Genomic DNA, 23,518 nt, shown 5'->3' with positions numbered 1-23,518 from the left:
AGCTGGCCAGCCAGCCTCTAATGACTTCATATCCTGTTTTCTAATTACAGGACTACAAATTAATACATCTCCAGTGTTGGGCAATGACATTTCGAATCATTTAACTAACTCCTTCGCACAGGTTACCTTCCTTTATCAGCACTATAAAAAGGAGACTGATGCAGCATTTCTAGTCACTGGGAAGAGTGGCCTAATAAGCTGATGAGTCATGAACTCAATTCTTTCCTGTTGCCCAGCATTTCCAGCAAAGCTGAAAGGTTGAAAAAAATAAAGCATCCATTTTGTAAACAGACAAAGAAATATGGGGATAGGTTAACTGTGACACTATTAAAGCCAGGATGAGAAATCACTTGTTCACCATATTTTAAAATTAAGGAAACCACAATAATGAGGGTCAAATTTATGTAATCAGGTAGGTTCGTGATATGCATTAGCTGGCAAATATACTGAAAATCATCTGGAGCCACAAAAATAGGTAGAATTTTTTCCTCTTAGAAAATTTCCTCATCAGCCGTTTATTTTAAACCATTCTTCAGTAATATTTTAATAATTTAAGAAAGATGATGTTAGGTTATTAAACTAAATTTTTTTGTGGTGCTACTATTGTAACATTTGATGATTGAATAATATGAATATGCTTCTGCGCTCTGTCGCTGATAGGACTGGTGCAGTCAAGGCTTCCTCTTCTATTGGGCTTCAATCATTAGGTTGGGCAGTATGGGAGAAATAACTACATTATTTACTAAATTCTCCTTGATGGGATGATGCTTTCAAAGGAACTCAGACTTAAATTCCCTTTTTCTGAGATTTGAAGGATCAAAGAGGCAATCCAAAATCAAATCTACCCTTTCCTTCCTGGTTCTAGAAGAAAGCACATTGTCAAACATTTTCCCTCCTATGGAGTAAGGTCTTATTATGACTGGTAGCAGCCATATTCACAAATGACATTAAATTTGGCTCTTTGATGTGTTGTCTCCAACCATGGTAACATGTAGAGTCTCAGTGACATAATGCATCCTGCCACTTTAAATGTGCATCTTCTTACTGGATTATATCACCATGAATTAATATTTTGCAATAAATCCTGCTATTATCCTGTGAATATGACATTGTTTTGTGGAGGTCAGGGAGGGAAGAGTGTTAATAGCATTACTTTGCCAAATATTAACATTAATTTTTATAATCCCATTCAGGAAAAACTTTTCTTTCTTTTTTTTAATAATAAATTTATTTTTCATTGGTGTTCAATTTACCAACATACAGAATAACACCCAGTGCTCATCCCATCAAGTGCCCCCCTCAGTGCCCGTCACCCATTCACCCCCACCCCACGCCCTCCTCCCCCTCCATCACCCCTAGTTCGTTTCCCAGAGTTAGGAGTCTTTATGTTCTGTCTCCCTTTCTGATATTCAGGAAAAACTTTTCAATGACAAGAGGCTGAAAAAAGAAAGAAAGAAAGAAAAAAGTAAAATGGCTCTTTCTTGATCTCTGAGAGGCTTTGAGAATTAAAACAAAGAAAAGATTGATGACCTAAATGATTTTTTTTTCTAGAAATAACTGATTTTTAGAGGAGTAGAGTAAGATTCAAGGGAAGAGTCTTACACAGCAATTAGGGAGGAGAAGTTGGAACTAAAAACATATATAAAGGAAAGGAAAGAAGAGAAAGGCCTAAAGATATCAAAATATAAATATTAACTAGCCATGATTTCAAGAAGAGTTGTTTACCTTTTGATTATCCAAGTATTGACTAGGACACACCTATGTATTTTACTCTCCTTATTTAACTTGGGACGGCCCTCTTCCAGCAAAACACGACGACATTGAGTGCTTAGACCCCAGTGTTAGTATTCTCAAGGGTAACACCAGGGAAACTATTTTCCTTCCTGTAAATGGCTTCATCAAACAACCAAACTGTTAATTGTAAGTGGTTATAGTCACCCTACAGGTGATCCCAATGCATGATAAAAAGTGAATGTTTACGTTTGAATAGGGTGCAATATCTTTACCCAGAGAAACGCATTTTGGGAAAGTGGTATTCAGATTATCAAGGACAAAGGGAAGTTGCTCCATTATCCTAATTACAGCACAAAGTAACTCTACCTATGCATAAAAAGGATGTTACTTTGGATCCAAATGTTAAAATAAATCATTTAAAGCTGCAATGAATTGGATGGTAGGCAAGTAAGTGTGGCTATAGTTGCCTAGAACTAGGCTGGAGAGGCTTGGTTTCATCTTGTTGAAATAGGGGAAAAGATTGAAAGGAAATTTGCCACTTTTTTTTTTTTTTTTTTTTGCAAACATAGACAAGCTTTGTTCTTTTTTGCTCCTTTTGCATTTGACCTTGGATGATTACAAGAATGGCTACAAAGCCTCTAAAAATTAAAGCTCATTTTACTACAAAGGAATTTTTATGCAGTAGCTTTAATGTTGAACTGAAATTGAACTAGATTCCAGCCTGCATACTGGTTATTAACTTTCTTGGTGGTTAATATGTATGTGAATTAATGTTGTACCTCAATTTCTCTTCCAATTTTAGATTTTTTTCTGCCCAATTGTAGATATTTTCAATCTGAGGGTTATGGTATGGGAATAGAGACCACCAATAAAAACTATTGCAAAAAGTTTTCATAAAACTTCACTCTTTATGATAGGAAAATTAATATCATCGTGCATGTTATACTGACATAGCTGAAGCATGTTTTCTCTTTTGTGTTTTTACACAACAACCATTTGTTGACTGAAGTTGGATTATTTAGATTACATAGGCAACCCTAAGGGATTATGTGAATTATGTATTGGTGGAATCATCACTAAGGTGGTGAGTGTAGGCACTGTTTTCAGTCCTGGTGATGTGTCAACAGATATGCAGCTGAAAAATTTGTAAATGTACTGCCCTGTCAAGAACAAAATGTATAGGTAACAGCAATGGCTGCTTGCTCTTGGAAACCGATCCTCTCTTCCTCTTTTTGTGGGAAGATGTGGCTGGCACACTTAGTAGGCTTACGAATTGAATAATTGGCTATTAAAATGAAAGCATATTAAACAGAAAGGATTTTGTTCATCTTTATTTAAGAACATGAGTGACATTCAGCTCTGGGAAGATATGTTGCAGGAAGCAGAACAAATTGATCCCTTAAGTGATCAAGTATATGAGGATGTAGGAGGGTTTCACAGAGACCCTGCAAAGCCCAGTTTGGTAGTTATTTGATTGAATTTTTACCTATTTCTGGAAGGGTCTTCAGAATTAAAGAGCAGTTTGACCAGTAAGAGAATGAGAATACCAAGTGCTCAGTTCCCAGGGCCTTATGCTGCTATCGATGTGATAACATCCACGGCTTGTGATCACAGAAAGAGCCTGACTTTCCAGTCAGAGAGGTCTGGGTCTGCATCCCAGACCAGTCTCTTAACTAATGTTATTGCTTAACCAGTTTCTTCATCTGTAAAATAGGCACGGTGATGCTAGCTGGTAGTACACGTTACAATTCTGTGTGCAAAATGTCTGGTGCTCAGCAAGCTCTCAACCCTCAAGAAAAGTTATAATAGTTCTTTTACCTTCAATTTTATCTTTTCCATCACTTCAAGAGAAAATGCCCACAAATTCTGGCCTGGGGCAGTTGCCGTTTTCAGTAGAATTTTTCAGCTGTGTATACACGTAGTCCTAAGTTGAGTTTTTTAAAACCCCGATGACAAGGCCGCACAATGAAAGAAACTGTCATTTTACCTGGGATGTATCTGCTCATCTGTGGTGGGGCTCCTCGCCAGATCTTTTGGGCAAGATTTCTCCAAAGGTCCTGAAAGAAAGAATTCATTTAATATTTTTCACTTGATCACTTACCTTTTATTTATTTTAGGAGTAAGCAACGACTGGCATGGACATCTATTTATACAGTTTATTATTTTTTGAAAAACCAACCGATGGCTCCTGCTAGCTCTCTTCTGATGTGCCTTGGCCCAGCCTGCTGGGTGACAGCCCCGGCGGCCACTGCTGTCCCAGCCTTCCCTGGGCAGCGGCCCCCTGCCCTCTGCGGGCTCCCCGGGGTCAGGCCTCTCCTGCGCTCTCTGGGCTGTCCCCTCTGCTGTCCCCTCCGCTGTCTCCGCCGCTGGCCCACCCCAGCTGCTTCCCACTCAGTTCCTGGCTTCGTGGCTTGCAGAGGCCTGGGGAGTCCTTCCCAAGGGGGGCAGTGACCAGCATTCCTCCCGGACAAGTGGGAGCCTCCCTCCAGCCCCCTCCACACCTGGCTGCAGCAGGGGCTTCTGGAAGTGTCCTTGGCAGCGGGGGCTCAGAGCTCTGTACAAGGGCGGATCTCTGGCCTGGGCTGCGGGGAGTCCCCCCCACCCCGCCCCGACCGACCCTTCACTGGGGGGGGTTCCTCCCCCCTGGGCTGTGGGGAGGCCCCCCCTGACTGCACCCTTCACTCTGGGGTGGTGGAACTCCTCTCCCTGGGCTGCGGGGGGCTCCCCCCCACCCTTCACTCTGGGGGTGGGGTGGGACTCCTCGCCCCCCTGGGCTGCAGGGATACCCTGACTGCACCCTTCACTCTGGGGGTTGGGGTGGGACTCCTCTCCCCCCGGAATGCGGGGAGCCCCCCCCACTTCACCCTTCATTCTTGGGGTGGGGTGGGACTCCCCCATCCCCGGGCTGCGGGTAGCCCCCCCCCCCCGACTGCACCCTTCACTCTGGGGGGGTGGGACTCCTACCCCCTGGGCTGCGGGGAGCCCCCCCTGACTGCACCCTTCATTCTTGGGGTGGGAGTGGGACTCCCCTCCCTGGGCTGCGGGGAGTCCCCCCCGCCCCCGCCGACTGCACCCATCACTCGGGGAGCCCCAGCTGAACGCCCCCCACTGCTCCGATTTCCCCAAGTACCAGCACGAAGGCAGGCAGCAGGGCTTGGAACCCACTGGCCCAGGGCAAATGACGGAACAGCCCGGAGGGTCAGGCAGGAACTAGGCGCCAAGGGTAGTTTCAGGGTTGACAAGGCCCAGGCCTGGCTGGCCGCGCCCGGCGGACCTCGGGGCCTCTCTAGGTGTCCTGTGTCCTCCCCGCCTGCACACAGTGCCTGAGGTTCTAGTTCCTAGCCCCGCTTCCTCTTTCCAGTAAAAGCAGGGTGTGGTGCAGCATTTTCCAGAGTGTTCTGTGGAACAATAATCCCTTGAGATGCTCCTTGAGGAAAGGTTTCCATGGTTGAATAACATTGTGCAACGCCGTGCACTGTAGCTTGCTCGAGAAGATTCACCGACTGCTTTGGTGTTTTAGAGGCTCTCAGAATTTCTGCTTTACCCAGAGGCTCGGAAAGTTACTGGACTACAAAGTGCTTCTTTCAAGTCACACCTAATAACAACCAATAAAACCAGTGTTCAGTGGACATGCTGTTCCTTAATCCCTCCAAGACGCGCTCACCTCAGGATTCTTGTCCTTGCTGTTCCCTCTGCCTGCAATGCTGTGCCTGTGGATGCTCACCCAGCCCACCCCCCACCTTCTTCAGCTCTCTGCTGAAGGGATGTCTTTCGGGACTACCCTACCTAAAAGAGCCTCCTCTTTCACCCCCACTCACCTTTCTATGTATCCCCTATCCGGCTTCAGTGTTTTTTTCTGAGCACTGAGCACTTACAACTCTCCGACATTACAAGTCATTTATGTTATTATATAAGAATTTATTTCCAGTAAGTCCCTTGTAACTAAAATGGAAGCTCCACGTTGGCAGAGACTTTGCTTTGCTCTCTGATGTATTTCCAGTTCTGGAATGGCAGAGCTGGCACTCAACAGATAGATGTAGAGTGAACAAAACATTGGAAAAGAACAAGGGATCTCAAGGCAGAAGACCACCTGGCACCAATCCCTGACTCTACCTCTTTCTCTCTCCATTTTGAGAAAATCCCTTCATTGCTTAGACCCTTGATTTTTTTTTAATATATATAAAATGAAGAGCAATAATACCCATCCTGCCTCTGTTGTAGGAACATGAGGAGGAACAAATGAGGGCTTGGCTATGATGGTGCTTTGTGAACTGTTAGGGGCTGCTTACTCCCTTCAGGCTGCTATAACAAAAATACCACTGCCCGGATGGATGGCTTATGTAAGCAACAGAAAGTTATCTCTCATAGTTCCAGAGGCTGGGAAACCCAAGGTCAGGGTGCCGACAAATCCTGGGTGCGAGGAGAGCCTGCTTCCTGGCTCAAGATGGCTTTTTGCCATGTCCTCACATAGCAGAAGTACAGAGGGCCCTTTCTGAGGTCCCTGCTGTAAGGGCACTGATCCAGCCTCATGACCTAATCATCTCCCCAATTACCCACCTCCAAACACCATCACCTTGGCGGTAGGTTTCAGCATATGAGTTTTGGAGGGACACACATGTTGAGACCATAGCAGAGGCTGGGCGGACGCAGGTTGTTTTTAATCAAAGACCAAATGCAGAAAAGGAACGGGAAATAACCCCCATGGGTGGAGATCACATTCTCTGGGAGTGTGAGGGTAGGTCATGTTGGCCGAAGGGAGGGACGGAGTAGGAAAAACCCAGAAGAGGTAGTGTGATTTAGGGAGCAAAGATCCCTCGATATAGTCCACAGTCTCGGGGACCTGGGAGGCGTCCATAGGAAGGAGGAAGAAAGATGTATGAATAGAGGCCGGGGAGCATTGCCATGCATCTGATACTTAGCTTTTTAAACAAAGTTTATTTAAATCACATGAAAACTATGGGGTAAGCATTGTCTAGGTTTTATTTGTGAGGACACGGAGGCGGAGGGGGCAGTTTTAATGTTACACCCAAGGCTACAGAGGGAGTGAGAGTCCAGATCTCCGGGCTGCTCTGAGGCGGGGTGACCACGCAGTCTGTGCTCCTACAGAACCTAATAGGGTCTGTCCCTCCTCCTGCTGGGATGTGGCCCTGTAAAAGCAAGGGCATGGTTATCCAGGGAACACCTGTTGGTTGGCCTCTTCCTCGGCTCTGCGCAGGAAAAGAGTTTGAGCTGAGGAAGAGCTTGTGCTGAGACAGAGGGCCACCCACAGGGGTTGCTCTGGTAGGGGGGCGAGGGAAGGAAAGAGGAAGGCAGGAAGTTGTGAAGAGGTAGCACCAGTTGACTTTGTTGTTGGCGGAAATGTGTATCTGTGCCATAAAGGAAATTGTTGAGGCCGGTGAGCATGGAGACTACTGCTTGCCTTGTTTACTTGTGTTATTTTCTGTTGCTAGGGCTGATTTCTTCTCATATCTTGTTTCTCTTTATTTTTTTAAATCATATGTTGATATTACTGTGTGCATTAACTAGCTATCTGTGTGTCTCTGAGTTAAACCAAAAAATCATGAATGACTTCAGTAACAAATCTGGGAATCGAATCAATTGAAAGAGATCTAATTTTCTTCTCTGTGTTACCAGTGTTTACCTAATGGGGATTTTTTTTAATTCAGAATTTTAATTATGTACATAAATAGCAACATGAGAACCAGGAGTTCTACTGCCGGACATTATCTCTAGGTGAAAGGAATTCCGATTAGTCCACTGGTAGTATGGCATCACCCAAGATAACAAAGAAGCCTGGTATAGTTTTTCCTGAAGAAGAAAGCCAACTTACTACATTCAGCACTGACTTCTCTGTCATTTTTCTGTAGAAAATGCATGGAGTTTCCAACATTTATCTATAACTGATTAAAATGGGCAGAGTATGGAGCATTCTACTTATTTCCAGGTGAATTCTTCACATTTCCTGGCTTTTGAAAGTTCTCCTTCCACAAATCTTCCACGACTATGTATCCTCGTAAACCCCAGTCATATCATTTCTCCCCACGGACCTGGACAAATACAATGGCTTGTTGTGGATAATAAAGAGAGGCAGCTAGTCCCATGAACCCAGGTGGATACACCAGCTTCTTTATTTTTGACCCTCTGGCCAAAAGAAGTCTAACAATACCAGCAAAACCAGTACCACCAAGTCCTGGAAAAAATCCAGGAGGTTCATTTTGGAGATATTCATAGCTGTCTAATCCCATGGAACCAAGCTCTGAATCTTGGGCTTCGTTTGTGAGTATATTTCCTGACACCAACTTGTATTGGCGGAGATGTGAAATGCTTTCTTCAAGCTGGGTCCTTGGCTCCTCCACATATTTAGATTGACCCTCAGGAACCGAGTAGAGTGAAAGCTCATTAACCTTCACAGAAAGTTTTGTGAGGTGAGTCCCTTTTAGGTGATGCATAGACTTTAAGGGGGAGCAGACTCAGGCTGGCTGGCCCCACAGACCTCTGAATTACCTTGAACATGTTGCTGGTAGAGGTGGCTCCAGTGGGGGTCCCTAATGGGGATTTAAATCAACTTTGAGAAACCTTAATTTATTTGGGTATTAAATTCAATAAAGGCAGCCCACCAATCCAGCTGTTAGTCCTAATGTGTGAGAGTCACCTATGCTGAAGACACTGGGAACGTTGCCCTTAAAATAGGAGACCATGGTTAGAAATCAAATATCAACAATTCTAGAATATCGGATAGTTGAAGTCTCTAGGATAAAATAAGCACGTTTAATATGATTTCTATTTCATAGAGTCCATTTTCCTTATAAAAGTTGTCAGAATGAGAGTCTGGAGGGAAGCTTTGGCTCCATGTATAAAGTGATAAACCTAAGCGATGATCAGGGAAATTCAGTCCTAAAACCCTTTTGTTAAAATAAATCGACAAATGATATTTAGAGGTGAGAATGGAATGGGGACATGTTTTCCCTTTCATTTTTTCTTTGAATAATGCTTTCAGTTTTCTTAGTTCAAATGAAAGGACATTTTGTGTGTGTGTGTGTGTGTGTGTGTGTGTGTGTGTGTGTGTTAGAGAGAGAGATATGAGAGCATTGCAAGGTTTTCAACGTTTCCCTCCTTGCTCTCTCTGCTCATGTGCTCCTGACTCTGTCCCTACATGATGATCATGGGCACAGTATAGTGCATGACGTGGGGATGGAAATGCTGACAGCAGATGCAGCATTTGAATCTTGGCTTCACACTCTCTTCTGGCCTTGGCACATATATATATTTTTTACCCCTCTGTCTCTGTCTTCTCATCTGCAAACAAAGATAATAACAGTTTTTATATCTTAAGGTTGGGTTGAAATAAATTTCTAGGCCCGAGGTGGAGCCACTCCTGGCCAAGGTGTCACATCAGCAAAACCAAAATTAAGTTCACTTTTGTGTACCTGTAAGTGGTTCTGCTTGACCACAGCCAGCATATTCAGTCAGCTGGCCCCAAACTCTGGGCCAAGCCAACTCTGAGCCTTCTTACCCCAAACAAGGTTGACCATGCAGCCCCAGACAATCAGATATTTTCTACTTTTCTCTTTCTAGACCTTTGTGCTTAATCTTATAAAAGATTCTTGCCTTCTACCCCTTTTTGCAGGCCTTGGAAAAGAGACCATCTACTTCATGAAGTAATGGTTAAATTGTTTGTTTCACCTGCATTGTCCTCTTCAATCATTTTTCTAGACAGTTGCCATGAAGATTCCATGAGGTAATGCATGTGGAGCATCTGGCACATGGTAAATACTCAGCAAATATTTGTCAGGGTTATTTTTACAACTGATATCCTTTCCATTCTCTATGAGGATATGCCTTTCTTGAGGACAAGAATTATTTTACTTATGTTGTGATCCTCATGATACCTGTATACAGTAGGTGTTTAGTAACTGTCTATGTAAGGGAACAGAATCCGCATTTTAACAATACTCAGTGTGTTGCAACTGGTCTTCAGTCTTCTCGAAATTCACCTGTTATAGTCAGCATATTCTCCTTGCAGGTATTGTCAGGAGGCAGGTTGAGTGTTTGAATGCTCCGCTGCCCTAAAGATAAATTCACGGTGTATTTCTGATATTCTAGACATCTAAATGTCACCTTATATTTTAAACATGCACTAGTTAGGTTGGATCCTACTGTGCTGGGGTCTTCCCTGGGTGCCTGATTTTTATGGAGCTGGGAGGGGCCCTGGGAGCATGAAAACATGCACAGTTGTGGAAATCAGACATCTTAAGTTCTGAGCAGTGTGGCTGGGAAAATGGTCATTTCTGTTTCCTCTGGGTTGCATTCTTGCACTTGCTTTTCCATGAGGTGGTTAAACAGAGGTAGAAAGAGTCATTTCTATTATTATTAATACCTTTGATAGTCCTTTTGGGCATTTGCTAAGGAGAACTGTTTCAGAAATAGTATAATCAGTCACTATCCACGTGAGACAAACAAATCTGCGCAGAGATCATTTAGGTCCACAGATCAAACTACACGAACAGCATTTCATGGCAGAGAGATGGCAAGATTGGACTCTTATTAAGAAGCACTGTGAGGATAAAACATGATTAAAATGAGTCAGAAGAAATTACCAAGCAGGGGTCAAGAAAGGATAGAGGGGACTTGATCATAGAAATACAAGCCCAGCTGAATTAATTCTATGGGCGTTTGTTTATCATAATTGTGCATAAACGTTTGAGTAATAATCACACCTCCAAATTATGTGAAAATTATGTTCCTTTCAATTGCATAAAACAGTTTACATGCCTATTATCAACTTAGCCAAGGAGCATGTAATGATGTAAAAGCTAAGATCACAATGAAATGTTTCCATAAAAAAAAAAATGGGTCAGTTTTTCCTTAACTTATATGTACTTGTCAATTTCAAAGGAATCAAATTTCATTATATCATACAAATACAGTATCCTAAAGGCACTAACTCCTGCTGTTTCAGGAAGCTACCCTGTATTTAGAAATTTTCTGTGGCTTTCAGATAAATGTATTTCCTTTAGAAAAGCCATTCTCGGGACCCCTGGGTGGCGCAGCGGTTTAGCGCCTGCCTTTGGCCCAGGGCGCGATCCTGGAGACCCGGGATCGAATCCCACATCGGGCTCCCGGTGCATGGAGCCTGCTTCTCCCTCTGCCTATGTCTCTGCCTCTCTCTCTCTCTCTCTCTGTGACTATCATAAATAAATAAAAAAAAAAATAAAAAAAAAAAGCCATTCTCACAATCTAAGTAGATAGAGGCTGTTTCTAAGAAACTCAGGAATTCCTGATGTCATCTGTGTGTGGCAATCCCTCAATTAAGTGAGGAAGATCTGAAAACAGCAAAACCCTACGATTATACCAAGCAACTTAAAAGAAATGTGTCAAAAGCTCATTACGCGGGGTCACAGTTTGCAGCAAAATATGATCCTGTAGAAAGTGAAAAGGCCTGCTCTTTTATGTTCGTATGCATGTGTGTGATTGTCTTTGGAAGCAGCAGTGACAAACCTCACAGATCAACAGCCTCCCCTTTGAGCAAATGTGGAAAACCACTTGTTAGTTCCTCCCCTCTAAGCACCCCTCCCTGTGGCACCACTTTGTCTTTAAAATACTTTATATTTGGTATAAGTTAGGCTCAGCAAGCTCTCAAATACACGAAACCTCCTGAAGTTTCTTCCAACACTAAGTGGCCCCAATATGACAACAGGTGCATCAAGTGGCATGAGGCAGAGGAATGTTTATCCTATTAGCAGTTTGCACCAAAATTTCTCTCAGAAAGGGGGATGTACTTACTTTGAAAAATACCCTGATAAGAGAGGGGAGAGAAGAGAGCCCCAGAGGGCCTACGGTGTGGGCGGAATGTTCCTGAGACAAAGGGACCAATTTGGCAGGGACTTCCCAGCTCAGTGAAAGGAGAGACAAGGGGGCCTGAGACTTCCTCTCCTCCCTCCCGCGCAAATCTTAGCTGAAATGAAGGAACTGGTTTCCTATTTGGTGGAAAGTTGGTTTTTTGTCTTTTAAAAAAACTTGCGTCAGGGCTGGTCTTGTGTCCAGATCAACTGAGTAGGACAGAGTTACCTATGTGGACCCAAGCAGAGAAAAACTGAGAATTATAATTTAAGAATTTTAGAAAGATTGTGGGGAGGCCTCTCGGAGACACAGATCTAGATGGGTTTACTGAACTCTTTGAGGGGTTAAGAGGGGTAAGAGAGCCTTTTCTGGCATGTTGGTCAACCTGCGACTTTACGGGAAACCACTACTTTGCGATAGTGTCTTCATTGGTGGGAGCTACCATTTGTCTTAAGCTACCTCATAGACAGGTGCTTGGAAACATGATTCTATAAACACTTGGCATGACAGTTGATTCTGCAGTCTTTGAACTGGCTAGACCTCAAAATGATGTTAATTTAAGAGGCTGGCTGATGGAAAATAATGATTCTTTCATAAAATAACAAAGAGCTTTAAGATCCTAGTCTTACAACTTATAAACATCCAACACTACCAATTTTTCCAACATTGATTCAGAATCCTTGAGAATGAGGGATAAATTGGATACCAGAAAAATTGGATACCTAATATTCCTAAAGGATTCTTCATTAGTCAAGCTTGCTAAGGTTTAGGGGAAGATGGGTCAATATATTTGACCCTTTGTACATGATCATCATATCTGTGCTAGGATCAAAGCTTGAGCACCACTAGGTAAACCAAGAAACAAAAATATATTTGACAATGTTTCACAGTGTGTCTTAGAATTTTAGGGGTATAAAAATTAGTGAATCATAAAAGTGATTCAATGTCATCAGATACTTCCTCCAACTGAATGGTCTGATCCGGAGTTTCAGATTGCATCACCTCCTGAGAGACGCCTTTTCTGACTACTCGTTACAAAGTTTTCCCCTGAACATCAGGGGATTTTCTTCACAATGCTTATTATCATCTGAAACAATCCATTCTTCTTCTTTCTTCTTCTTCTTCTTTTAAATCTGTTTTTGGTCTGTCTGCCAACCATTGAAATATGAAGACCATGAAAGCAAGGAACTGATGTTCCTTGTTCATTGCTTCTCAAGCTCTAGGATGATGCCAAGCACCCAATCAGAGCTCAGTAAACATCTGTGGAATCATGTAATGAATTTCACTCGCCTTTAATCTACACAGTATCAAAATTCTCATAGGCCACTACAATTAAAGCATGGTTATCATTATAAAGGAAATATATAATGAAGGATTCTTTAGCTGGTGTTTTGATCTAATTCCTTTTTATTATCATACTAATCTTGGATCATGTAAATGATGATCATATTATACTCATCAGGATACTCTGCATGAAAGAAATGCAGAATTATAGGAACAATTTGGCAGTAACTTCCCAGTGCAGTTGGGAAGTGATGCACTAAAGGTGAATCTAAAGATTTAATTAAATGATAGTACAGTTCAGTTTTCATATGGAGGAATGTTTTGATGTTCAATTTTAGCTTTGGGTTAATAGCATTATAAGATTACATTCTTGGGTCATTAGAAAGGTGACTTTACTTTTTTGAAATATAAGAAAAAAATGCAGTGGTAGAAGCTAGATAGCAATTCCTATTTACAAGATTTAGCAAGATTAAGTATCACTTTTGATTTCAAATTTATTTGAAAATATAATTATGACGAGGGGATGTATAAATGTCTTCAAAATGAGAACAAATAAAAAATGTTTTTTATTTCCATGTTCTGGATAATTAAAAGAAGATATATTTCAGGATATAAACACACTGTTTTGAGAAAGTAGAAACTGTTTCTCCTTTATACCTTATTGCTTTGATTTTTTTTTTTTTTGAGGAGCTTCTTTTTGATGTGTTGTTGTAGGAGTCTTGTTTAATAATGTAATTAGACTTGTTAAACGCAAAATATTAATTTTATTCTTTGTATATTATTTTCTCCATCCTCATATGAGAACAATAACAGAAGCACTGCTGAATTAAGCTGAGTGCAGAAAAGAAAGTTCCAGAAGATTTTCCAAAATTTCCTTTCTAGAGTTGGTGTGTACATATTTACTGCTGGCAGAGTAAAGGTGTTTATGTATGCATAAACTGTTTTGGTTTTGTTTCCAAAATAGCATTTTGATTATCTATTTTTCCATGACAAATTATCAGAAAGTTTAGTGGCTTAAAACAATAATAAATATTTATCTTTCACAGTTTCTGTGAGGAATTAGGGACCAGCTAATGTTCTGCTGGGAAGTCTTTCATGAAGTTGCAGTCAAGATGTTGACCAGGGTTGTGGTGATCTGGAGGCTTGACTGGGGCTAGAGTCTGCTTCCAAGATGGCATGCTCACCTGTCTGGGATATATGTGCTGCTTGTTTACAGGAGACCTTGTTTCCTTATTATGTGTACTTCTCCATAGGGCTGCTCAAGTGTCTCCACAACATGATGGTTGACTTTTCCCAGAGCAAATGATTCAAGTAAGCAATGTGGAAGTTGTTCTTTATGATCTTACCTCAGAAGTCACACTGTCACCTCCATCATGTTGTACTGGTCACACAAAACAACACTTAGACAATGTGGGAAGCAACTATGTGAGGGCATAAATACCAGGAGATAAGAACCATTGGGGGATCATCTTCGATGCAACTATCACCATGAGAAATAGCAAGGTTATCTTAAAATCTACCACTGTTATGAATTTGCAATTGATTACCCACATTCACTAAAACCTATTTTGCAAATTATGGAGTGGTGACAGAAAAATGGAAATAGCATTTAACAAAAAGGGTTGATAAGCATATAAATAACATTTCCCCCTAAATATTATGAATAATGTATATTGTCACATTTAATAAAGCAAATAAGTAAATATTACTTAGTCTGTTTCATAAGACTATAAACATTTTGCTGAGAAATGAGATCAGATCATTGAAAAGAAAAAAATGGAGGGAGGGAGAGATTGGAAAACAAAATAATAGGATCCATAGAAAGGAAAAAGTAGTAGCACAAGAGAAGGGAAAGGAAAAGGGAAAATATGGATGAGAAAAGACAGAGATAATAACAGAAAATATAGGAAGCAAATATATGGAAATAAGTAGCAAAAGAAGTAGAGGAAAAAGAGATGATTTGCACAAAAGAGAGAAGAAAGAAAGGGAGAAAAGATCATGAGAGAGGGAGAGAGAGTTTATTTTATTTTAAAGATTTATTTTTTATTTTAGAGAGAGAGAGGCAAAAGGAGAGGGAGAGAGTCTTAAGCAGCATCCCCACTGAGTATGGAGCCTGACGCAGTGCTCAACCTCACATCTCTGAGACCATGACCTGAGCTGAAATCAAGAGTCTGACACTCAACCAACTGAGCCACCCAGGTGCCCCAAAGGAGTGAGAGTTTAAAAAGGAAAAAAACAAAGAAAAGTAGATACCAGCCTTCTCACTCCTTTCCTCTGCTGGTGTTTCGATTCTTCATCACCTCAGATCAGGGCCAGGGACTCGCAGCCTATGTTGGTTTTCTCCCCATGTTTCCCAGCTTCTCTAGAGTTTCCTCTAAAGCCCAGTTTTCAGAACCCTGGTTTTCAGCTTGTTGTCCAGACTGGGTTGGCCAAGTGTTTCTGGAGAGAAGAATGGAATGACCATTTTATTTAATATCCAACTTGTTCTTCTTAAGGACATACTACCTTGCTGGATAGTATTTTTCTAAAAGTATTGAAAAATTATGATTTATCTGAAAAAAAAAAAAAAACCTCAGACATAAGCAAATAATTTTCTGAGAGATTTTGGTTCTGTAAAAAGTTATTACCATACTTGTGCTTGGTTCCCTTTGTGTTTCTGCAGATTAATATAGTTCTTTTTTTTTTTCTTTTTGGGTTTTTTATTTAGGGTTTAGATTAGTTCAGTTTCCTGATTATATTCATGTTTCTGTGATTAAAGGAAAATTCTGGTTAAAAAAGTACTCAGATGGCTGGTTTCCTTAGCCAAGACTTTTTTAAAAAACAAGAACATTACATAATTTGTCTTTTCAATTATGTTTAACTTATAGATTTAAGGAAAATTTGGATAAGCAATTTTCATATATTGAAATATTAAATGAGCAAACTGATTTTTTTCATATATTCTCCATGTTCATAAAAAAAGATTATTTATTTGAGAGAGAGAGAGCAAGTGAGCAGGGGGCCTGCTGAGGGGAGAGGCCGAGTGAGAGAGAATCTTAAGCAGGCTTCCCCCTCAGCTGAGCCTGACTCGGGTCTCGATCCTAGGACCCTGAGATCATGACCTGAGCCAAAATCAAAAGTCAGACGCTCAACCAATAGAGCCACCCAGCATCTCTCCTGAATGTACTTTCTGATATACAAGTTAACTCATGAAAGTAAAGGCTTCTATGCTAATTCAAAGTGGGGTTCCTCTCCTCTTCCTTTTCCATTTGATTCATTTTTTGTTTGTTTGAGTCTGTTTTTGTAGGTGAATATAAGTAAGCTGAGGACAGTTAATTAACAAGCATTTATTGGATATCCATTACATACGTAATGAATAAAAATGTACATAACATTTAACAAATCATCTGGGGTGAAATAAGAGAGAAAAAAAGGTACAGTCATGGTTCCTGGGAGGCTTAGATGTAAATAGGTAGAAGCAAAGTGAATGAGAACAAACACGAGAGGATATATGAAGTGTGAAATTATTTAGAGCATATTAAACATATCACTAGTAGAAGAATATGGAGTGAATGATCAAAGCAGAACTGGGTCAGTCTTAGAAAACTGTCTTCAGTTGGAGAATGTTGAACCAAAATTTGACGTTGGATTTAGTCCAGCATTAATGGAGATGAATGAGATCGATTTCTTTGACATGGTGGGAAGTTTGAGGGCCACAGGTGGTTTGGTGAGTATAAGAGGATTGCCAGTAAAGGTAAACACATATCTCTAGTGACTTGGGAAATGATTTAAAGAAGTGAATCTGGAAAGATAAATTTAAATGCACAATCTGTGACCCAAATTTTTTTAAACGAATCCTTTCAAAATGTTACAGAAGGCTTGTTGTGTGAGAAGAACTGTATTTGTTCTGTATGAAAGTTTGAAATGATGATAATGGATAGCAGAGCTTAAATAAATGACAAGTAGCAAAAAAATATATATCTATTATCATATACCTAACATGAGTGCACAATATGAATATCTTATTTCTCTAAGCTGACAAGTAATAAAATAACATGGACACTTTTGGACTATCCGTATCTCTCAGATGTGCAGATGTACATACAGAAGGCTGTTGTGATGAAGTCTTGACTTGGAGTCTGTAGACTGGACTACAAATCTCAGCTCTAATTATTAATATGTCTATAACTTTGGATAAGTTGCTTAAATACATTCAAACTCAATGTCACAGGGTTCTGTGAGGGTCAAATAAGACAACGTATGTGAAATTACCTGGCATATGGTAGGCACTCAACGTGTTTTTATTTCTTCATTGTTTTGCCTAAGAAGCAATGGATCTTCATGGAGAAAGTGGTCAGGCTGGGATGGGAACATAAATAAATTCGGAATACTCTTTGATTCATATTTTAAGTAAAGGGTGAAGCATGTCTTTTTTATTCTCTTTAATGGAAGGATTCAGTAAGCCCCATACCTTTAAACATCACCCAGTTTTATGGAATGGGTCTGGGTGAAAATAGGCTTACTCATAGCCAATCACAAGGATTGGCCTGATACTGCACAGAGCAAACATTTACAAAAATAGCTTTTTTCCCTCCTCATAGAACTTAGTTTATTGTAGAAAGTTTGGAAAATCCACAATGTGAAGAGCATTGGTAATCTCACTAGCCACAGAAAACCATCTGGGTGAATTTTCTTCAATCTCTTTTATGCAACATAAACCTAAGTTGGAATTAACTGTACATATCTTTTGTAACCTAATGTTTTTCATCTTACACTGTTTAGAAAGCATATTCTTTTGCCATTATCCAGAAGAATTTTTTGAAAACACAGTTTTGAATAATTACATAGTATATCCTATAGTATGGCTCTACCAATAATTTATCTAATTATTTCCTTATTTTTAAGGCTGTTTAGAATATTTGGCATAATATCACTGCAATGATTATCAGTACACATAAATTTCTGATGATTTATTTGAAATAGATTTCAAGAAATGGGGGATCCCTGGGTGGCGAAGCGGTTTGGCGCCTGCCTTTGGCCTGGGGCGCGATCCTGGAGACCCGGGATCGAATCCCACATCGGGCTCCTTGCATGGAGCCTGCTTCTCCCTCTGCCTGTGTCTCTGCCTCTCTGTCTCTCTCTGTGTGACTATCATGAATAAATAAATAAAATCTTAAAAAAAAAGATTTCAAGAAATGGAATTATTATATCACAAAGTATAAACACCTTTAAGCCTCTTAACTCACATTGAGAATTATCCTATGGAAAGTTATCAATTTTATGCTCCTCTTACCAGTGTATGACACTCAGCATTTCCCAGAACCCTTGCAGCAAAGCATTTCTATGAAGGCTTCCTTCACAAGTGGTTGCCATGCCCATCTGTGCTGATTAATTTCTGGAAACCTTTGTTAATGTTTATTTATTAACAGCTACTGCCATTGTACCTGAGGCTTTTCATTTCTTCTTTATCTTCATTATAATTTACATGTTTCCCTTTAAAGTGTTTTCTGAAAAACAGCAAAGCAGTAAATGTGCTAATAAAACTAAAATTGAGATTTAATTTCTTAGATAAAATTGAGGCAGGCTGACAAACTCAGACTTGTGGGAAGACTGGATGGATGGTTGCCTGGCAAATACTTCATGAGTCATTGTTTTTAAAACCTCCAGAGTCAGGAAGAAAGGGCTGATTAGCTGGAATGAGTTATCATATTCCCATTTCATATATTTCTTTTTTTTTTAAAGATTTTATTTATTTATTTGAGACAGAGAGAAAGAGAGAGAGCAAGAGAGCGCATGTGCACAAGCATGAGCAGTGGGGCGGGGGGCGGGGCAGAGGGAGAGGGAGAAGCAGACTCCCTGTGGAACAGGGAGCCTGTTGAGACAGGGTTCCATCCCAGGACCTTGATATCATGACCTGTGCTGAAGGCAGATGCTTAACCAACTGAGCCAGCCAGGTGCCCTCCCATTTCATATATTTCTAGAAACAGTATATATAGTTTTGTGAATGTGTTAAATGGTCCCAAATTAATAAATGATGATAAAAGCAGAAGATGAGCTGCTGTAGGCAAATTTGGCCCCATGACCCAGTCATGAACTTCTCACAAGTAGGGTGAACGGTCCTTCTATAGCAGTCTCTTATGCATTTGTATTTATACGTGTACATGTCTGCTCCCCCACTGAGATGGAGAATGAGTGTTTTCATCTTATTTTACTGCTCAGACTAAAGAACAATACCTATAATAGAATCATGTAGATGAACAATTCCCTGATGACTGGCTAGAAAAGGAATTTTTGAACATAGTAGCAATAAAAGAAATCCTAAAGGAAATTATTGAAAGATTTGAATATATAAAAATTTAAAATGTCTCTATACTACCCGCCTTCCATAAATGTCGAAGCTCATAAATAAACTTAAATGTCAAAATAGGGGAAAATATTTTCCATAAATTTGACAGCAAGAGATTTAATGCCTATAATATATAAAGAACTCATAAAAATCAATAAGAAAAAATATTAAGAGCACAGTAGTTAAATGGATAAAGGACACAAATAAATATTTCATCAAAAATAAACAGATGAATAAATATTAAAAATGCCCAACTTCACTTTTTTTTTCAAAAAATTTTTATTGTGGTAAAGTACACTTAAAATTTACCACCTTAACCATTTTTAAGCGTATGGTTCAATAGCCAACTTCTTTTTTTTTTCCAACTTCTTTTTTAATTGAAGAAATGCAGAACAAAACAGTCAAATACCATTTTTGATAACTAGATGAAAAAATTGGTTTTCTACTTTAAAAAATGGTGATAAAGGGGCAGCCCGGGTGGCTCAGTCCTGGGATTGAGTCCCACGTCAGGCTCCCTGCATGGAGCCTGCTTCTCCCTCTGCCTGTGTCTCTGCCTCTCTCTCTCTCTCTCTCTCTCTGTCTCTTATGAATAAATAAATAAAATTTAAAAAAATGGTGATAAACCTGGAAAGGCAGAGTGAATAGGAATGTAATTTGGTACAACCTTTCTGGAAAGCATTTGGGAATATGCATCAAAAACTTTAAAGATGTTCCTACTCTATGGCATAAGAATCCCACTTTGAGAAATTTATTCTAAGAAAACAATGTGAAATGTGAGTAAAGGTTTATTTTAATTAATTAATTAATTTTATTTTATTTATCTATTTGTTTATTTTTTATTTTAAAATATTTTATTTATTCATGAAAGACACAGAGAGAGGCAGAGACATAGGCAGAGGGAAAAGCAGGCTTCCTGCAGGTAAGCCTGATGCTGGACTCAATCCTAGGACCCTGGGGTCATGACCTGAGCCAAAGGCAGACACTCAGGGGACCCAGTGAGTAAAGGTTTATAGTACACATTGTTATTTACCTTGATAAAATAGTAGAAAAATTTAAAAATTCAATAGTAAGAGTTAATCAAATAAATTTTGGATGGCCAGACAATAGATTATTAACACATCTTTTAAAATGCCAGTGAAGGGGATCCCTGGGTGGCTCAGCGGTTGGGCATCTGCCTCCAGCCCAGGGCGTGACCCTGGAGACCCAGGATCGAGACCCACGTCAGGCTCCCTGTATGGAGCCTGCTTCTCCCTCTGCCTGCATCTCTGCCTCTCTCTCTCTGTGACTCTCATGAATAAATAAATAAAAACATTAAAAATAAAATGCCAGTGAAAAATTTTTTAATGACATACCAAAACACTTATAATTTGAAGTGAAAAGTATAAAATAGTCATTTATACATACATGTATATCTGCATAGAAAAATTACTAGAAAGAAATATACCAGCCTATTAGCAAGAACTATTTCTGGATAGTGGAATCACATGTAACTTCTCCTTCATACCTCTAAGTGTTTTTGAGCTTTTTTACAACAAAAATGTACTGCAAATATTACTTGAAGTTAGCAATGGTTTTTATCTGACAGAAAGTTGGTTGTTAAAGAAAAGCAAGGAATAAGCAACATGTGGAAGGAGGTTCTTTTTAATATGGGAGACAGCTGTGTGCTGTGGAGAAGAGTGGAGAGGGACAGGTTAAAGATATGAGAAGAGGCTTCACTAGGGCTGAGGTCATGAGGCACAGCGTTGGGTGAGATCCAAGGAGGCACCTCCTCTACCAAGGCTTGAAGGACAATAAGGAAGTAGAGAGATTCTTGTCTAATGACTATAATTTTTCCTGAAAGAGAAGCAAGTAAGATTCTCTGCTGGGCATCTTTGGTGAAGCTTGAAAAAAGTGAACAGCTTTGAAATTGCCACTGAGCACAAAGGAAGGATCTCATGTGTTATTTGTTCTCAAATAACCTGTTCCTTATTCTTATCCTCTGATCAGTGACTGGCTGCAATGATTCAACACAGAAATCTGGAAATCATCCTCCGCATTCCTATTGATCAATAAAGTTCTCAGAGTCTAGCCTCCTAAATATCTTTCGAACCAATCTTCTCTCCATCTCCTCTCCATATTCTTGCCTGAATTGCAGCAATAGATTCTAAACTGGTCTCTCTAGGCTCCTCTGTATCCCCATATTACAAACACTCAATAGAGATTTTGTCATACTTCCATTTATAATTCTTCATGGCCTTCAATTGCCTTTAGGATAAAAATCTCAAGTCTGTAACAGGATATACAAGGCACTTCTTGACTTGGTTCTTATGCCTTTTCAACTTTATTTTTTTTCCTATCATTTATTTGTCTGTCCATCCGCCCACCTATCTGTCCATCTATTCCATCCTAGTCCATCCAACCTTCTACTCACAAGGGCCAAGAAGATGTTGAAAACTGTGTAGTCTAAGTGCTAGGGAAATAATCAAAGAAGTCTAGACATGGTGTCCGTGCAAGAGCAACTCATAGTCTAGGGAGGTAAATAGACATAAATACGTGTGATACGTGCTATAGTTATCAATGTGTTAAGGAGGCAGTGAATGCACAAAGGAATGAGTGTTAGGTCCCTGAGGCAGGGGTTGAGTAGGGAGATGGAATCAGAAAAAGTTTCATAGAAGATATGACCCTTGAACTGAATCTTGAAGGTAAGTAGATTTTTTTGTTCTTCTCCTTCTTCTTTTGTGAAGATGGAGAAAGGTGTTTCAGGTAGAGGCATTAATGTGAGTAAAGGCATGGAGGTGTGACACAGCTAGCCGTGCTTGTGGACCTGCATGTCGTTTGGTATACCCGTAGCACAGAGTGTAAGACTGTGTGTGTGCACACGTGCGTGGTGGGGCAGTGGAGGATGATGTTTAGTGAGAAAAGACTGGAAAAGGAGGCAGAGGTCAGATGGAGGAGTTCTAGGCTCTGTCCTGAAGGCAATGGGAAATAACTGACAGAGTTTCGATGGAAGAGAATGTAATTAGGTTTGGGATTTACAAAGATCTGGTTGGCTATAATGTGGAGAATGGATTGGAGGGATGCAAGATAAGGGAGGTTGTGAGGCCATTTTGAGGTTGTTATTTGGAAGAGAGATGATGAAGGCCTTAAGGCTGAACTAAGGAAGGAAAGCTTAGAAATGCTAAGGATGTATTGTGTTCTGTAGCAACACTTTTCCAAGTAGGGTTCCTGAACCGGTGACTGTCTGTGAACTGATGGTTACTAGTCTGCTATGAGATAAATACAGAAATCGACAGAAAGAATTTAGAAACTTTTGTGGCAAGTTAAAGGATTTAACAGTTACCTGTTAAATCTAATAATGAAAAACTTGGATTATATTTTGTAGATCTTTGCTTTTTATTTCATTTACCCAGTAATTAATTTTTACTGTATTTTATCCAAGTATTGGACCATATGGGCAAGCAATACAAAGTGGACCTCATTACAGTTGGTTGAGAGGCACTCCTCTGCAGGACTTAGTGATTGAGTGGATGTAGGAGTGGGTGGAAGAAGGAGTGCAAGATGGATCTCGGGTCTGACAACTGGGAGTGATAGTTACAGAAAGTTAAAGAAGTGGCTATTTGAGGGCACCTGGGTGGCTCAGTGGTTGAGCATCTGTCTCCCTTTGGCTCAGGTCGTGATCCTGGGGTCCTGGGATCGAGGCCCACATTGGGTTCCCTGCATGGAGCCTGTTTCTCCCTCTGCCTATGTCTCTGCCTCTCTCTCTGTTTCTCTCATGAATAAATAAATAAAATCTTAAAAAAAAAAAAAAAGAAGTGGCTATTTTTTTGGCAAGAGGGTAAATTCCCACTTCCCTATTATTTTGGGCTACAGTCATATTTTTAAAAATGCAGTTGGAGAAACGCATTATAATCTTTTATGCATCTAGGATTTGCATGCACCATTTTCTCTATCAATAATATTCCTTATTCCCTTTTTCACTTGGGTGCTTAATATAAAGACGAATGTTGCAAAAAATCGGGCTAAATGCCTTGCATTCCTTATTTCATTCAATCCTCAAAATAACTCTGTGAGGGAGGGATCTCATTCTGTAGATGAGAAAACTGAGGTTCAGAGAGGCTAAGTAACTTCCTCAAGGTCACCTTTCCACAAAGCACATGCACACATCTGCCTCTGTCACAGCACTTATGCCCTATGTGAAGCATTCTTTGTTGTTTCCCTTTCTTTCTATGAACTACTTGGGGGAGGAAGGATTTCTTACATCTCTGATTCCTCAATCCAGAGCACAGTGCCAAGTATTAAGTAGGAGCTTGGTAAATGTCATGTTGAATAAACGGAGGTGTGAGAAAACATGGTATA

At 40.3% G+C, this 23,518-nt stretch overlaps 1 long non-coding RNA gene and 1 pseudogene across 1 annotated transcript in view; both read right to left on the bottom strand.

Moving 5' to 3' along the window:
* Positions 1–1,314: 1,314 nt before the first annotated feature.
* Positions 1,315–10,759, bottom strand: LOC111097591 (annotated as a pseudogene).
* Positions 10,760–15,116: 4,357 nt separating this feature from the next.
* Positions 15,117–23,518, bottom strand: part of LOC102152432 — a 163,547-nt gene continuing 155,145 nt past the window's right edge. The window contains exons 14-16 of the long non-coding RNA XR_005365381.1: positions 18,131–18,344; positions 17,110–17,196; positions 15,117–15,297 (exon numbers count right to left, since the gene is read on the bottom strand). This is a non-coding gene — a long non-coding RNA (uncharacterized LOC102152432). The remainder of the gene's footprint in view (positions 15,298–17,109; positions 17,197–18,130; positions 18,345–23,518) is intronic.

This window comes from Canis lupus, chromosome 10, assembly GCF_011100685.1.
Source record: "Canis lupus familiaris isolate Mischka breed German Shepherd chromosome 10, alternate assembly UU_Cfam_GSD_1.0, whole genome shotgun sequence".
NCBI classification, from domain to species: Eukaryota; Metazoa; Chordata; class Mammalia; order Carnivora; family Canidae; genus Canis; species Canis lupus.
The sequence above is the reverse complement of the archived record's forward strand: the minus strand, read 5'-3'. Positions and strand labels throughout refer to the sequence as shown.